This window comes from Cydia pomonella, chromosome 5 (genome assembly GCF_033807575.1).
Source record: "Cydia pomonella isolate Wapato2018A chromosome 5, ilCydPomo1, whole genome shotgun sequence".
In the NCBI taxonomy this organism is placed as follows: Eukaryota; Metazoa; Arthropoda; class Insecta; order Lepidoptera; family Tortricidae; genus Cydia; species Cydia pomonella.
Window position 1 is genome coordinate 1,881,974 of NC_084707.1, and position 18,603 is coordinate 1,900,576.

General features: G+C 38.8%; 2 protein-coding genes across 2 annotated transcripts in view; one reads left to right on the plus strand and one right to left on the minus strand.

The window, feature by feature from the left end:
- The window catches only part of LOC133518395 (laminin subunit alpha-2-like), a 136,343-nt gene that overhangs the window by 53,393 nt on the left and 64,347 nt on the right, over positions 1 to 18,603 (plus strand). The window lies entirely within an intron of this gene.
- The window catches only part of LOC133518390 (uncharacterized), a 194,504-nt gene continuing 191,676 nt past the window's right edge, over positions 15,776 to 18,603 (minus strand). The window contains exon 2 of the mRNA XM_061852064.1: positions 15,776 to 15,789. The gene's annotated coding sequence lies outside the window, so the exon portion shown is untranslated. The remainder of the gene's footprint in view (positions 15,790 to 18,603) is intronic.

Below are 18,603 nucleotides of genomic sequence, written 5' to 3' on the forward strand. Positions count from 1 at the left end.
TTTCCTCCCCAGCATCAAACATAAAACAATTGTACTTTGTTCTGCCAGAAAAGTGAGGAAAATTATATTATTATTAGCAGGGCTACTTGTTGCGACCTGAGTGCTCCTGGGGCGTTCAGTCACCCGAAGGAGGGTAGGTGTCCCACCTACTGGATCCACCTAGAGGATTCTCTGTCTCTGTCTTGCCTTTGGCGGCCGGCCAGAGCTGCGTTCTCGAGGGTAGATGTGGAAACATAATTGGTGAGTTGGCTATATGTTTAAAGTCCAGTGACACCTCTCTACCCTCAGCTCTCACACCGGTTTTGCCCTTGAGCCATCCTAGATGCCGCTTTTTTGTGGGCCGATCTTGTGGGGGCGAATCATCGTCTGCCGAAAATAAAATTGCATACCTTTTTATTAGGCAGGCGTCCGGTTTTTTATGTCATAGCCCAGTGCTTAGTCCAGTGGCGGGCAAACTTTTTTCATGGCGGGCCAGAATGCTTAAGACATTTCAGAGGGCCAGAATTGCAGCAAAATTGCATTGTCATTGTTTCGCGGGTCATATACAAATTATTTCGAAGGACCTGTAGCGGGCCGGAGCTGGCCCGCGGGCCGTACTTTGCCCACCACTGGTCTAGAGCAGTGGTGGGCAAACTTTCTTCATTGGGGGCCAGATAGTTTAAGGAATTTAAGAGGAGGGCTAAAATTATAAAAAATAAAAATTTGTTTTACGATTACCGTGGGCCAATTCCATATACTAATTATTTCATAGGACCGGCGGCGGGCCGAACAAAATCCTTTCGCGGACCGGAACTGGCCCGCGGGCCGTACTTTGTCCACCACTGACTTAGTCCATCGGTTTCATTCAATAGTCTAATTAATTTTAGATTCCATCAAGTTCCAATGGCAGCGTGTGCAGCGACAGCATCCGCTCGGTGTATCCCTTAAGTTTCATTAAAGAGTCAAAAGGGCCTCTACGCGTTGGTTTGCCTTCGCGTTGTCTATTTAAAAGTTTATTTTCTCACGCTGCCTTAATATGAATACGAATTAAATGTATGTAATATAAATATCTGCCTATCTTTACGACACCTTTCAAATGTATCTCTTATCTATCGGTTTTCCACCATTTCATTGTTAAAATAATTCGCCTCACTAGCAATTAATTCGTTTACCTAGGTGTCTCCACATTCTGCTTCGCTCTTGATAAAAAGCAAATATTAAGTTAGTTTTTTTTAGCGAAATTCTACTTCGTCCAACACACATGTCGTCAAGCTCACCATACTTATTAACCTATCGAATGAGCTAATGCTTTTACGGATACTGGAAAGCGATATGTAAATGTACTACATACCTATACGAGGCCTGGATGTTAGTGAGATGACGATATGAGTTGTGCTGGTGTCCGACTTCATTACCTACATATAACATGAGTATCACATGATTATCCACCTGGTTTCTTGAGCTTAATAGTCGCCTCCAAACCTCCCCTTATAGCGACCCCATTCCTCACACAAAGTTTACCTTAAGTTCATATTAGCCTCACTGGATCACTGTTCACTCTGAGTACTGATAACGTTGGTCACAATATACCAGAGACACATCATTATTCTAATAACACCATAAGAACGTTCTTGACTTGATCTAAAAGCAAATATCACTCCCGCGTCGATCTGATCGCACACACCTCCTTTTTCCTACTGTCGTTCTCATCTACCCTCTCAACTTCCCTCAAAAAATCCCAATAACCTAGAAGCGGTTACTTAACATAAACGTGACTACTAGCGCCATCTACTCCATGACGTTGGCAAATATTAGCTGGTTCGCAATACGTTCGCGACAACACATACTTATTAGTACCTGAATAAATGTCAAAGGTTGCCTGACTTGAAAAAAGCAGTGGTTCTCTACTTCATCTAATCCCATGTTTGGCATCGTGAGGAAAATAACGGTACCTACTTTAAAAAAAACAACAACAAACTAAGCAACATCTCGACAAAAACTAGATAACAACCGTCTTAAAAACTTCTCAAGATCTTTGAACCAGATAAAAACATTGAATCGTCAGGAGCGCCAAGCGGAAACTTGAGGAACGAATCCATTTTGACAGGACCTTGAGGTCAACGAACGAGACAGAGTTCGTGAAAAGATAGATGTTGGGTCGCCAAGTCAAAACATTAACTTCATGGCAAGCTGATTTTGCACATGTTCACCGCTCAACCCTCGAGTGGTGAATGTGTGCGTGACACGCTTATGCGTGCACGAAGAAATCTGTGTGTTATCAAATTAAGAAGTGTTTTGTCTTAGTGCCACTTGCGCGTTCCAGGGTTAGGCAACTAGCTCGGAGTTTGATGTTTATACAGGGTTAAACTGTATTGTATTAAACGGTAGTAAAGTGGCACTCAGACAAAACACTTCTTAATTTCATAACACTTCACTACACGGCGCTTAAGCGTAAGCGTCGCGAAGGCGTATTGTAAAAACATTACGAGGACGAGACGCATAGACTGGTAGAGTCCTGGGCACCAAGCGTCGCGTAAGCGTCGTGTAAGCGTAATCGTATTATAAGTGAAATCATGGCGTTACTAGCGTCAGATGATCTTACTTTTTCGTCAGATGAAGATGTTTTATTTGTTTGTTTTTTTTACATCTGTATTATGCTACGCCTGTCGTAATGACGAGATAAATCTCATAGGCTACGCTACGACAACGCTTCGTGTGCGGACTTATTTGAACTTTTACGTGCTCGTAGCGCTTACGTTCTGCGCGCGTATTACGATACGCTTACGCATCTCTTACGCGTACGGCTCGGCCTCGACATCGCGCGGCAGCGGCAGCGGCGAGCGGCGACCATAGGTTGGAGCGAGACACAGCGATCCGACCTTTTGTTCCCACCTATGGTCGCCGCTCGCCGCTGCCGCCACGGCGCGATGTCGTGGCCGGTCCGTTACGCGCCGTGTGTTGAGGGCCTTAGCAACCTTCCTCTGCCTATCTTTTGACTCTGAGACTGAGACTACAAATATTTTGACGAGGCCTTTTTGGGGTCAATAAAATTGTGAACGCTACACAATTCGGTACTAATCCGAGGTCACACTTGAGGTCACTCCTTGAGCATTTGAAATTTGTCTTCACGCTTTTAGTTTTTATGCGTAAGAATACAAAATAAGATCTTTTTTTAGACCTTTGACTGCTTACTGTGTCGGACCTCCGTGTTGATCGGACAGACTGACTGACTGACATACATGTTTGGAATGACGGACATCTAAATTTAAAACCGACAACAAATCTAAGGCGACTCAGACAACCGAACCGACCGTTCAACGAGGATTAAAACTCAAAACTTAATACAAACGGCTCTGTAATCATTTAAAAATAAGATGATTTGACGTATTTACAATGTTAGTGGTAATAGTTACTATAACTCATCATCTTCCTCGCGTTGTCTCAGCATTTTGCCACGGCTCATGAGAGCCTGGGGTCCGCTTGACAACTAATCCCCAGAATTGGCGTAGACACTAGTTTTACGAAAGCGACTACCATCTGACCTTCCAACCCAGAGGGTAAACTAGGCCTTATTGGGATTAGTCCAGTTTCCTCACCATGTTTCACCGAAAAGCGACTGGTAATTATCAAACGATATTTCGTACATAAGTTCCGAAAAACTCTTTGGTACGAGCCGAAGTTTGAACCCGCGACCTCCGGATTGAAAGACACCGCTAGGCCACCAGGGCTTATTAGTTATTACAACTGTCCCAAATATAAGGTATCTACGTCAAACGGTCTCTGAGAAAAACGCATTCAAGACCAAAGTGATCCCATAAGCGCTCCGTGAACAAAGTTTTGTACGGAACAAATTATCTCCTACTTATGCCAAATATAAAGAAACATATAACCAAAAAAAAACAAACTTTTTGTGTTCCTAACAGTTGAAACCATTTATAATCAGTTTTTTTGTAACCAGATTATCCTCCTTTGAATCGCGCAGTCGGTTAAACCAAGCACGTTTTGATTAGGGCCGATTGATTATAAGATCGATATTGATCAATACGAGACGCGAGGTGTGGTTATCGCTGCGATCGCGTTTTGTTTTTGATTATACTATTTAATAACTTTAAGAGAAATAACGTAAGTCGTTAGATTTGTTTAAATCTAGTTTTTAGGGTTTTGTAGCCAAATGGCAAAAAACGGAACCCTTATTATTTTACTTTTAGATCTGTTTTTTTAAGGATTGCTTTTCCATCATTGCAGCAACACTTCTGCAGTTGCAATACAAAGACATATAACCACTTCAATTTCTTCTTATTTAGGCTGCGTTTCCACCAGATATGTGCGAGGATGCGTAGCTTGGGATGTGTTTGTTAAGAACCAATAGAATCACTTCATCTCTGATCGAAACGCAGCCTTACCATCGTCATTTTGTACACACCTTTTAAAATTAAAACCTGTGCAGCCATATTCGACTGTCATTTAATATGTTTGTACGTATGTATTCGATTCATACACTTCCTAGTAATTAAGATATCATATGCGATACCGGAGAAATTCATACAAGCTCCTAATATGCAAAAGTCAAACAATTAGAAAGTTTCAAATGTCAATGTTGCCATGTACCATCGTCGATATTAACTTACATTTGTCGACCTTATTGTACAGCCTTAAGGTTCAAATATGATCAGCGAAGATTACTGTTAGTGCTTGTCGTACCCTCTAATTTGCCAGGATATCTCAAGTCTGATCAAGATCAAATTGCTTCAACATGTTTAATCTAAAAACTACTTTATGATGCGAAGGTTAAGGTTGAAATTCGGTTGATAAATGAGCTTGTTTAAGGGCAAAGGTGATTGCGACGTGTTTGTATTCAAGACGTACGTGTGTACAGTTAGGAGAAAAATCTTTAGAATTATGTTAAAATATACCTTATTATCTTAATATTAGAGTCCTGTACAGGTTTTGAGAGATTTATTTGAGCAGTGTCTTATTTGATATTAACTAGAAGTTTTTTTTGTGTTTTTAATGTTGAATTTTCTTTTTTACAGGTAAGTGTTTGAGAGACCACGCATTTGTATTTAGAAACACAACAGGTATGTTAAATAATCTCTCATTTATTATTTATTTATTTATTTATTACAGATAAATCACAATTACAGGATAATATTTGATCAAAAAGTATCGACAGCTACGAGTATAAAAATTCAATACGTAACTTCTTAATAGTATTTTATGCAACAGTTGTATAAGAAAAGGGTCAAAAAAGGCGAGGGGCGTGAGTTACAATGTGAGCCGGAGCCGAAGGCGTAGAGCCACGAGCATTTTTTGACCTACTTATACAACGTTGCATACAATATTTTTCCTACGAGTCAACAAAAATAAATCTTAATTTAGGTAAACAAATTACAGCAAAAGTATATAGCCAAGACGCGCGAGCATACCTTGTTACGCGCCCGGCCCGCCCCGGGCCGCGGCCGGCCGGTCAGCGACACCTCGTAACTCATGAGGCCCTGGTACTTGCTACTTGCTAAATTAAATTTTTGGACAGTTTTTTCTCAATTTTGGCCACCATACCCTACGGAGACTAACAAGCAACGCTAAGCGGTCTTCGTAGTCTATGGGTGTTGCTATATTACGGGTGTCACATGCGTGTTTCTGACTTATGAAGTAATTATTTTTACTATGCAACCAAATGAATATTTTGTAAGTTGGCAGCAATGCACTTAGTTTAAAACTGTATTCGTTTTGGTTTTGTTAGGTTGGTAGCCATTAATCGCAGTAACGTTATAGCGATTAAAAGCACAAGAGCTTTTATGAGGAATAGACAATATAGACTTTTCTTGAAACCTTTTATGTATGTTCTTATATTCGTGTTAATGAATGCATAAATGACAGATAACAGTAGATAGACTCCTATCTACTGGAAAAAGATTTAAGGGGTCAGAAACGCGCGTGTGACCACTTATATGTAGTTACCTTCTAGGTTACGATGTCCGTACATTCAGAAACAAAAATGACTTATTGAGTTAAGTAGGTATTATAAATGTTCTGAACGCAAGTATTGCTCAGAAAATAAGGGCCACTTCGGTGCTACCTGTACACTAGTTTTCCGTCATCTTAGTTTAACAAAACACTTGACTACACAAGTACACAATTGGCATCAAAGATGTCCACCAAATACATTTCTTTTTGAAACACAAAATGTCATATGTAACTAACACATCAGGTATTCTTTTGACCTATTAATGTTCAAACTTATGTCTCGTATTTACAAACTTAATGATACAATTGGAAAAATCTGGAGCTAATAGAAAACTGAGCAATTTATAAGTATATGGCGTATCTGGTGACGGTAATGTGAAGTTGGTAAGGCTGAATAAGGCTTTGTATTGACAACAATGAGGCGCCAGTTGTTGGGCAACGCCTATTCTTCGTCGAGTTTCTTTTGAGAGTTTTGAGCATCTTTGGAGATGGAGAATGGTGTCCTAGTTCAAACTGGTATGGAAATTAACTGTTAAATAGTTTTAACACTTGAACTTTGCAACACAAATATATTTAACATAGGGTTGTTTACGTGTTTGGGTGGCTGCCGTTCCTCAACCCACCAACGAAGCGGCAGCTGACGTTCACGAAGCTGCGTATGATGATGATATATGACCAAGAAAATTTGCGCCAGGCCCGCGGACAATTTGTCTTAGTTTGATTATATTAAGTCCATCGCAAATACGCTTGGTCACAGCCTCACAGGGGAGCCTCTCATAGGCGCCTTTCCGAGTTTTGTTCGAATATGGCGCGCAGCTTTTAGCGCTTTTGAAACTCACAGGTGGCAACACTGACGCATTTTTTTTTGACTTTCTGTTTGCAAAAAAATGTTTAAGAGGCTGTCAATACCTAAAGCGCGCACACTGTCTATTTGTATCGGAGTAAATGAGATAGCACTGTCGCATGTTACTGGGCCTGGGCAAGGGAATAATAAGAAAAATATTTAAATAAAAAAAAGTGGATTATTAGTGTAATATTTTACTCAACAGCGGTTTAGATATAAATGTTTTAAAATTGTGATTTTAATTGCAGACCCATAAGTCAAAACAATAAAGACATAAAACCGTTTAATTGTGATTTTAAGACCAATCTTTGCAATTATTTTCTATCGAGCCGATTTCGTTCAATCATGTATCGAGTACAACCACGGTCTTTGAAATATAATTAATATGAACATATATTTTTCTTACTTGACTAAAACAAATAGTCTTTCTTAAAAAACTGTTTAAGTAACATCAATTTCAAGGACATTGGGTGTTGACAGCCTCTTATAGTCACATGTGTAAGTTACTATGTGACAACAAGGGAGGTGGAGTGCCTCGGTGGCCTAATACTACGGCCGGTCACTACAATAGTTTTTTTTACAAAACTTATATTGCGTACAACTATTTTAAATTTATGTCTGCTATACACTTACGTTGAGGCTGATGGCCAGAATTTGCAGTGATGTGGATGGCAGCTTGATGAAATGACGAAAGGCAGCAGGTTCTTCGATTTAATTAGGGAGTTTTACGTTTTTTAGGGTTCCGTACATCGAAAGGAATAACCGGAACCCTTATAGGATCACTTTGTTGTCCGTCCGTCCATCTGTCTGTCTGTCAAGACCCTTTTTCTCAGGAACGCGTGGAGGTATCAAGCTGGAATTTATATCAAATACTCAGATCTACTGTCCCTTGGAGCTGTGAAAAAATCAAACTTCTAAGCCAACGCAATCAAAAGATACAGCCGTTTATGCCGCAAACTTTCGACACTCGCAAAGGAATCAAAACCTACAGGTAGTGAATGCAATCCCGACTCGGGATTGCAAATTCGAGATCCCGCGGGATTAGAAATATCAATCCCGCGGGATCCCGGAATTTTCGGGATCCCGAGTAGATTTAAAAAAAAGTAAAATTCGAATGAATTAAAACGATAATAACGGCATGTTTGTGATGGTGACGTTAATTAAAATAACGTATTAATAGACAGAAAACAAAAACCTTTATTCTGTAATATTATTAACCAAATCATCATCAGTTTTCCTTGGAAATTAACAAAGGTAATCAAAACAATAAGTATAACTGTAATAAGAATCAAAACAACAAGGAATTAGAGAGTATTACTAGTGATTTTGAAAGTGACTTCTTAAAAAGCAAAGGGTATTAAGAGTGTTATCTGCTAAACGGCATCTTACATCCGTTGCAATGTACTCAGCTGCTGAGAATGCCCTCTCCGACTCAACACTGGTTGGCAACAGCGTGTCGAAGTAATTATATGAAAAAAGCAAAAATCTCCCCCTTGTTCCTCCACACTCAAATAAATCCATTTCCTTTTTTATGACAGACTCTAATCTGTCTAAGCTCGTGGATACACGTGTAAAGGGACTTTTAGATGCTCGCAAATTTTGTTCTAATTCCTCTTTAAGTGACATATTAGTTTGTACAGCAGTAGCACGTAAATTCAAATCTTCTGCAATCATTGAAAGAGGCAAGTCATCTTCGTTTAATACTGCCGTATTAATCTCTGCTTAGTTCGGTTCTTTACGATATAATACGTGTGTTACAGCGCTGACGACTGCCGCCCAATCCCGTCAATCCCAAACGGGATCCCGTCATATTATGCGTCGGGATTGATCCCGAAAAATTACACGGGATCTCGCGAGATCGGGATCCCGCGGGATCGGGATTGCATTCCCTACCTACAGGGTACTTCCCGTGAACTCAGAATCTTGTAATTGTACTACTTCTACGAAGAAACGTCTTATAGCACAGATAAAGGAAAAATTGCGAAAACCGTAAATTTTTGTACGGAACCGGTGCGCGAGTCCGACTCGCACTTGGCCGGTTTTATTTTACTTAACTTATAATAACTGCTCGAATGTTTTGGTATCTGCGTCAAACGATCTTTGAGGAAAACACATTTAACTGATTTGCAAGAGCGAAGTGATCCCAAAAGTGTTCCGTGAACAAAGTTTTGTACGGAACACTAAAATGAGCAAAAAGGTAAAAGAGCAAAACGTTATATTAGCAACGTTGTAGTTAGGTGAGAGATCAAATTGTAGGAAAATTGAAAGAACCCCATACAGTACCCCTAGTGTAAATTTAATCGACATCATAACGTGACGAACGCGTTTGCGTTAAGTCTCATTTTGTATAGGATTTTGAGTTTCCAAAACGTCCCGCTTGGCGCGCTCTTTCTAAATCACATACAAAATGAGACTAAACGCAAACGCGTACGTCACGTTTCGAAATCGAATTTATTTACACTAGGGGTACTGGTTCTCTTTCTAAATAACATGACAACTTGTACCAACCACCTGACATTGTGACATCTCGACAACTCGGCAATCGATTCATACTAGTAATTAGCGGCAGGTATTCAGGCCGTGCGCCTGAGATGTAATTGTTTAATGGTTTTGCTTTTAGTATGTGAAAATTGAGGGCTATCCGGACACACGGATGTTAACGCATTCACTGCCACCGACGCATATATGCGTTCACCGTCATACAAGTTTGTTCCTAGGCCACGCCCCCTGGCAGTGACGTTAAGAGAATTGGGTACTTGACACATGTTGAATATTATAACAAAAATTAGCTAAATAGATAGAAAATGGGCCAACCATTATAAAAAAGTGGAATTTAAAAAGAAATATTGAGATTTAAAAAAAAAACATGGCTCCAAACTCTAAAAAAAAATGGTTTTTTTTTATTAGCCTATTTGTGTGGCCCACTGCTGGATAACGGCTTCCCCTCTAACTTTCCAATCCCCGCTGTGCTGAACAAGATCCCGCTAATCCCGCTGAAACGCATTCAAGTCGTCCCGCCATCTCTTTCTCGGTCTACCTCTGCCACGAGTACTCTGGGGATGCCAGCTAGTGGCTATTTTAGTCCATCTGTCATCATTCATCCGGCAGACATGTCCAGCCCAGCCCCACTTTAGCCTGGCAGTCTTCATCCCAACATCGACGACACGGCTTTGGAGCGAAGCTCTGTGTTCCTCACCCTGTCAGATCTTCGGATACCCAGGATACTCCGTTCCATTGCCCTTTGGCAAACCTTGAGCCGTGATTTTTTAACTATCAAAACGAAAAAAGAAAATGTTACGATACGATTCCTTACATTAGATGGAAAAATAAATTGTATGGCAACTATATAACATAAATGCAATATTTCACGGTCAAAATAACAATTTACTTGATCAACGAGGGGGGTGGGGTTAGGGTCGGCAACGCGCATGTAACTCCTTTGGAGTTGCAGGTGTACATAGGCTACGGAGACCGCTTACCATCAGGCAGGCCGTATGCTTGTTTGCCACCGACGTAGTATAAAAAAAAAAAAATCTTCCATACATTTAGGACAGACTAATGTAATGTGACGTCACATTAGATTATCATTTTGTTAGAGGCGTTTCAACCGTCGAGCGCGAGCGTCAGACTTTAACTCTCATTTCTGACCTTTGTGTTGCTTAAATGCCATGAGTTCTATATAGCCATTTGATCCCCAGGAAAATGAAGATCGATTGACATTATTTACAAAAAACTGTCAAGTAGCCAATTGATAATATTTGTTTTTGTGACTGCTACACACTGAAAGACATTAAAAACGGGTGTGGTTTTATGAAATGAGCTGAAAGCGGGATTACATTAGTGTTTTCATGCCTAATAATTTTCTTCTCTTTATACTGTGTTCAGGAACCGCATGCTACGACTGCTATTGTAGCTTATGATCACACTGTTTGCTGGTTTAAACATCTTTATTTCTCATAAGAATTCATAATATTCATTTATACTATAATTTCTTTTTTTTTTCATGCAAAATACATTTAAGCGTTGAGCGCACACTTAGCTAATAACAAGAAACTTAATACTGTAGGTATACATATATATATTATATTTATTGAATCAAAAGAAGATTACAAAAAGCCTTAAACTACTAATCTGCCAAACTGCAGTACAGTTTGTTGGCAAACATGACAAACTAAAAGAATAAAAAAATTAACTAAACACAATAAAAGCTTTGAAAGACCTATCCAACGATACCCCACACTATTATATAAATATTTTTTAAGAAAAGAAAACCGACTTCAATGAGGGAGACCGGTTATTTATTAAAGAACGATTATTGTTGATTTTGGATTCCATACAATGAAATTAAAAAGACAGCGTCCTACGCCTAATTATGTAGAAAAGGAGGTAACATGTTTTTTTGTCACTGCACCCACCTTGACACATTTCAGATTTTCCCTATGGTTGACTTGTAAGATACCCGCAATAGGGTATTCGACTGTATTTAAGATAAATTATTTCACACCGTGCAAAAAATAAAGCACCAGATAATTAAAAAAAAAATAGAAATATAAAAATGTACCTTGAAAACCTAACTGCTTCACAAACATACAAAGATAACAAATTGCCAAACGTGAACTATGCATCATTGAAGAGTTCCGTTCTGTTCATCATCAGCAGTTCCACTTCATCAAATATCAGTTCTACAAATGTAAATACTTGATTTGTTGATGAAAATACTAAGATAACTATATATATGCCTTTAGCATTTGAGGAGTTCCCTCGATTCCTCATGGACCCCATCGTCAGAACTCGAACTTGACAAAAATTTGTCTTGAAAATCTAATTTGCTTAACAAACACAGCGAAGAGGGTAAATCGCCAAACGTGTACTATGCGTCATTGAAAAGTTCCATTCTGATCATCATCAGCAGTTCCACTTCATACACTTCACTTAATGTCACTTTTTTTAATGTAAATGCTTGTTTTGTCAAAGAAAATACAAAAATCACTATAGGTATGCCTTTCACATTTGAAGAGTTCCCTCGATTCCTCATGGACCCCATCGTCAGAACTCGAACTTGACAAATATTTGTCTTGAAAATCTAATTTACTTAACAAACACAGCGAAGAGGACAAATCGCCAAACGTGTACTATGCGTCGTTGAACGGTTCCATTCCGATCATCATCAGCACTTCCACTTCATCAAAGTCACTTTTTTAATATGAATACTTGATTTGTTAAAGAAAATACAAAAATCACTATATGTATGCCTTTTATATTTGAAGAGTTCCCTCGATTCCTCATGGACCCCAACGTCAGAACTCGAACTTGACAAAAAATTGTCTTGAAAATCTAATTTACTTAACAAACACAGCGAAGAGGACAAATCGCTAAACGTGTACTATGCGTCGTTGAAGAGTTCCATTCTGATCATCATTAGCAGTTCCACTGCATCAAATGTCACTTTTTAAATATAAATGCTTGATTTGTTAAAGAAAATATAAAAATCACTATATGTATGCCTTTCATATTTCAAGAGTTCCCTCGATTCCTCATGGATCCCATCATCAGAACTGAGTTTTGAAAAAAACGGGACCAATCTGTATATATATAAATCAAACAATAAAATAATTTTCAAAATCGGTTCAGAATGAGTTATGGAGTAACAAACATTAAAAAAAAAACATACAACCGAATTGATAACGTCCTCCTTTTGAAATCTTGAAGTCGGTTAAAAATATTTAAAGAGAACATTTTAGATGGGAGGACCCTAAGAAAATATTTTTGTAGTTTTTATTATACCGTTTTCTCGCCATGCATGATAATAAATAAATAAATAAATATAATAAATAAATATTATAGGACATTATTACACAAATTGACTAAGTCCCACAGTAAGCTCAATAAGGCTTGTGTTGAGGGTACTTAGACAACGATATATATATAATATATAAATATTTATAAATACTTAAATACATAGAAAACACCCATGACTCAGGAACAAATATCCATGCTCATCACACGAATAAATGCCCTTACCAGGATTTGAACCCGGGACCATCGGCTTCGTAGGCAGGGTCACTACCCACTAGGCCAAACCGGTCGTCAAAAAATGATTTACGTATCCATGCCAAATTGCATCTTTCTAGCACTGACGATCACGAAGTAAAGCCGCGAACGGGCAAACAGACGGATATGGCAAAACTATAAGGGTTCCTAGTTGACTACGGAACTCTAAAAAAAACATACAACCGCATTGAGAACCACCTTTTAAAATCTTGAAGTCGGTTAATAATTGAACTCTGATCCACCTGTCCGATTCCCAGCGATGTCACTACAAAAACTTTCGGATTCCCGCGTGCCTCAATTAATTCCGAGCAAATTGGGCTTTTTGCAACGATAATAAGGCCACTAACTGTACTCAGTGTACAGTTGGCTTCAAAAATACCCAACTGGCGGTAAAGTCCTTTACTTAATTTCCGCCATTTTGACCTTTTCCAAAAAAACGAAAGAAAATACAAGACTGGCCAGTTGTAGCTCAAACCGGGGTTCCGACAGACCTCGTTGCCGAATGTGGGATAACTTAGACTCCTTTTTGAGAGGCTGGCCAGTTCGGGTAGGCGCAGACGGAGATGGCGGGACGGCCTGGACGCATATCTCAACGACTGGCCGGAGATTGCTCAAAACCGAGACGAGTGGAAGAAGAAAGGGGAGGCCTTTGCCCAGCAGTGGGATAGAATAGTCTCATAATAATAAATAAGTCGAGGTTCCAAATTCAAAAACGTAACTAATAATTCCGGGACTTAGGAGAAATGCTGTTGGACGAAATACGTGTTGGACGAAATGCGAAGTGAAATATCATTTGGACGAACTGCGTCAAACAAACTAGTTAGGAAAGCTGGCAGATATTTTTGGTGTGTTGTTTCATCTGACGCCGACTGTACAATTTACATGGCATTTTTAAAACAGTGCAGTTACGTTCGTTTGTAATTTAAAGTCTTATGCTTTTGACGTAGAGTCTAAAATTGTAAAATTCAAGCTGGAGTTTTTACGTTTTGACCGGCGAATTCCAATATACTACCAACAGATTGACAGTTCCTCAGTTTTTAGTGCTTTTAACGGTTCCCACCTCAATAAAAAGTGATCAGTACCCCTAGTGTAACTTTGATCGACATCATAACGTGACGAACGCGTTTGCGTTAAGTCTCATTTTGTATAGGATTTTGAGTTTCCAAAACGTCCCGCTTGGCGCGCTCTTTCGAAATCCAATACAAAATAAGACTAAACGCAAACGCGTACGTCACGTTTGGAAATCGAATTTATTTACACTAGGGGTACTGAAGTCATTTAATTGATATATATTGCTTTACTGACTTAGGTACAGGATTGCCAAACGTCAGGATTTTTTTATATTATTTTTTTTATCTTTATTTATTTGGAGATCCAACAGCTGTGACATTAACATAGAACAATATAGTAGATACAGGAAGCCAATTATAGCAACTCACACATATCACATAATACTTTTTCAACAAACAACTAATATTCATTGAGAAAATTCTAACGAACCCGGACACTATTAATTACAAATATTGCATGTTATAACCCATTTCATTTACCATGGCGGGATTCCACTTGAGAAGGTCATTAGGCGTAAACAATACATGCAGTGACAACAAAAGATGCCTGTCTTACATGTAACTGTCCAGTATTGATCCTTTGGTGATTTGACTACACGCTGGCTTTGAAGAGCAGAGCTCGTAATCGTAAAGCAATAGGGTTGTTTCCAATTTTTTGAAACGCTGGTATTACGTTCTATATTAACTAAAAGTTGCCCTAAAATTTAACTTCTATACTAAAAACGGCTTTAAATATGTTAAATTAACAAAATATATTTTGACAGATGCTTTCGCGCCCAAAACGCTCTTTGAAAATTGTGTGACGTCACAGTTTACAGTTTGACACATAACTACATACACACGTAGAAGATACGAACTGTCAACTGACATTTGTCATTTGTTGTTCATCGCCTAACTGTCAACAGTGTCAATCTGAGAGTTGTGACGTCATCAGAATCTTCAATGACGTTTCGAGTTTGGTAACGAGACGTATGCCAAAAGATATTTTAAATTCAATATTCACAAAAATATGGTCATTACAGGTCCCCTAAAAGTAGTTTAACATGTTCTTATAATCCAATAGAATTTATTGGGATACAATTCTGCCCTAAGTTTTGTAGATGGAAACAACCCTATTGTTAAACAATAGATCAACATTATGCTTCTCTTTGTGCAGTTTCAAGTGGAATCACGACATGATGAATGAATGAATGAATGAATGAATGTTTCTTTATTCAGGGTCTACCCATTACATCATTTTAAAATACAAATAAAAAAAAGATACAGAAATACAGTAAAAATAAAATACAGTTTAAAAGAAATACAGTAAAAATAAAAATACAATAAAAATAAAATAAATAAACACTAAAAACTACTTACGGTTCGGTTGCTGATGCGCGGACAACCAATGCAGAAAGAACACATTTTTGTAAATGTTCTCATTTACTGTCATAATTAGCCTATTATTAGAAATGCGTACCCTGGTCCAGAACGACGCTATTCGGTTTCTAATAATGGCAAAGAAGTCAGGTACCCTGGCTTCAACAAACATCGCTGATGTACTGCAAAACCGTGGTTGTATGGTGAGAATATAATATGATATGAAAATATGATAAATTATATGGGGTATAAATAAAAGCTTGTAATCAAGTTAATATTTCTAAAGTCCGAATACGCGTGTATTTACTTGCGTATGCGCATATGCATTTGATATACTACGCGCGCAAATCTGCATCTCCGGGCAATTAGAGGAGTTTCTGAACTGATATATTTATTGTTTCCTACTGCGTTCTGAGATTTATTTATCGGTATTATGGCTAATGGGAAGTCTACTGAAGTCCTGGTATTTTCTTAGACTAGGTCATGGAGAATTGCAAAGGATGTTTTTTTTTTCAATAGCTTTGAGCTTTTTTTTTAAAACAGTTTGTAGTGGATGTCCGTTATATTGCGGTTTTAGAAATTAACAACGCATACCCAGAACACCCTGACTTTTTTTTCACGACATTCCTATAACCTTTCATCTGAAAATCCAATACAAATTACTATAGAGAATTGTGGTCAGTACCCCTAGTGTAACTAAATTCGATTTTGAAACGTGACGAACGCGTTTGCGTTAAGTCTCATTTTGTATAGGATTTTGAGTTTCCAAAACGTCCCGCTTGGCGCGCTCTTTCTAAATCCAATACAAAATGAGACTAAACGCAAACGCGTACGTCACGTTTCAAAATCGAATTTTGTTACACTAGGGGTACAGATAGTAAGTTATCATTATTTACGGTTTTTTTTTTGTGAAATATTGTTTAATACGCCAGTAGTATACGTGGTTTAAATGAAAAAAAGGTCAGTTTCATACACTGTATGGAATAATCGCATGAACCTCGGCACGGGTTGCAGTTACAGTGATGATCTGGAATTTGTTTTCAGAGCCCCTAGTGTAAATTTATTCGATTTCAAAACGTGACGTATGCGTTTAGTCTCATTTAGTATGGGATTTAGACACAGCGCGCCAAGCGGAACGTTTTGGAAACTCAAAATACGAAATGAGGCTGGAATAATCCCAATAAGGCCTAGTTTACCCCCTGGGTTGGAAGCTCAGATGGCAGTCGCTTTCGTAAAAACTAGTGCCTATGCCAAATCTACGGATTAGTTGTCAAGCGGACCCCAGGCTCCTATGAGCTGTGGCAAAAATGCCAGGACCATGCCAGAACCAACTCAAATTCAGGTTAAGTTCAATCTGTTATATGCATGTCAATTTGTGTTTGGTAAATAAAGTATTAAATTGTATTTTTGACTGCCAAACAAAACGATTGGTCTATGAGTCACTCTTTCCTTAACTTAGGAAGTAATTGGATGATCCAAAACAATACGACCCAGACACCAAACAAATCATCCAATTAGCGTTATTCAAATGACCATATTACCACATTAAGGGCCGTCGTCCACCGCATAAATCAGGACCGGTCCCGGTCCTGCCCGCGGCGGCAAGGTGTGCGGGCATGGACTGATGCCTTTATACAAGTATGTATATGCTATATGGAGCACGGTTATTCGAACGGTTAAGACCATTCTACAAAGTCGGTTTAAGGTCTCAATAACCTTGGTCAGAGCGCAATACAATTTGGTTGTCATCATCTTTGGCTACAGCATCTTTGCAGATGACAGTTGCAGCGACTAGGAGGTATTTTGAGGATGTAGTCTACAGCCTACATCGACTGCGATGACTGTATAGACCAATGGCCGATCGGAATTTCTGGAGTAGTCCAGCAAGTCTGCGAGTTCGTTTCTGCTCGAGTTGGTTCAACCAGAGCTCATCGTGCTCATTTTGGTTGTAAACATACAAAATACAAATATCATAAGGGTTGTATACATGTGAGAGATATATCCATCAGACTCCAAACTAGGCTGAGCCTGTATCTTGGCAGTCTGCGAGAGCGATAGACAACTCTTTTCACATTGTAGACGATACAGTGCTTAGTGCTAAAAGTAATTCATTCAATACAAGCTACAAAATACACAATAACTAAACTAAAAGAACATGGTGGAAAACTACCAACGCAGTGGTCGGATTGGAACCCACGCTGCTGACTTCGGAGAAGGGCTATAACCATGAAAATCGAAGTTCGCAAATTGCGGGAATCTTCCTTTCCTTCTGAGACCCAGAAGCAATTGTTTTGTTTTTGAATTTGAAATCCTTAGTCACGCAATAAAATTTTAAATAGATTTTGGAATAAGTACAAAAATTTGTACTCAGGGTCTTAGGAGTCTATGTCACTCTAATTACGCCTTCATTGGAGTAGAAGAGAAAGATCCCCGCAATTTCGGTTTTCGCAGTAGGCCATCAGATGCCAATTCCAAACTTCTTGTGTGATTAACAATCTTGACACCGGTGAAAACTAGATTCTTTATGAAACTACTTGCAGTGCTTCTCACACTCACCAATAAGAGCAAGCGATCTTATATCAAAATCAAAACTGTTGGGGATTTTGAATAGCATTGACGACCGACCGGTTTGGTCTAGTGGGTAGTGACCCTGCCTACGAAGCTGATGGTCCCGGGTTCAAATCCTGGTAAGGGCATTTATTCGTGTGATGAGCATGGATATTTGTTCCTGAGTCATGCGTGTTTTCTATGTATTTATAAATATTTATATATTATATATATCGTTGTCTATGTACCCTCAACACAAGCCTTATTGAGCTTACTGTGGGACTTAGTCAATTTGTGTAATAATGTCCTATAATATTTATTTATTTATTATTATTTATTGACCGAAATGAGGACTCACGGATCGCCTTATCGTTCGCCTAGCCAGAGATCAGTTAGGGATTGGAATAGCAATGGAAGCAATTAAAAAGTAATCTAGTGGGGTTTGCATAATGAAGATAGGAATGTTTGAGCTACGGGTGCAGCTGTTGTTATGACTGGTATGAATCCTGTAGTTGACTCTGTTCACCCAGCTCAAATCACCTGGGTCAATTAAGTAAACTAAAAATACACTTTATTCACCTTTACGTCATTGTCAAATTATTGGGGGGACTAAAGCTGTAGCAACTAGGGAATAAGTCAAGTCATTTTATTGAGGACCAGTTTGGCCTAGTGGGTAGTGAGTATATAGTGACCCTGCCTACGAAGCCGATGGTCCCGGGTTCAAATCCTGGTAAGGGCATTTATTCGTGTGATGAGCATGGATATTTGTTCCTGAGTCATGGGTGT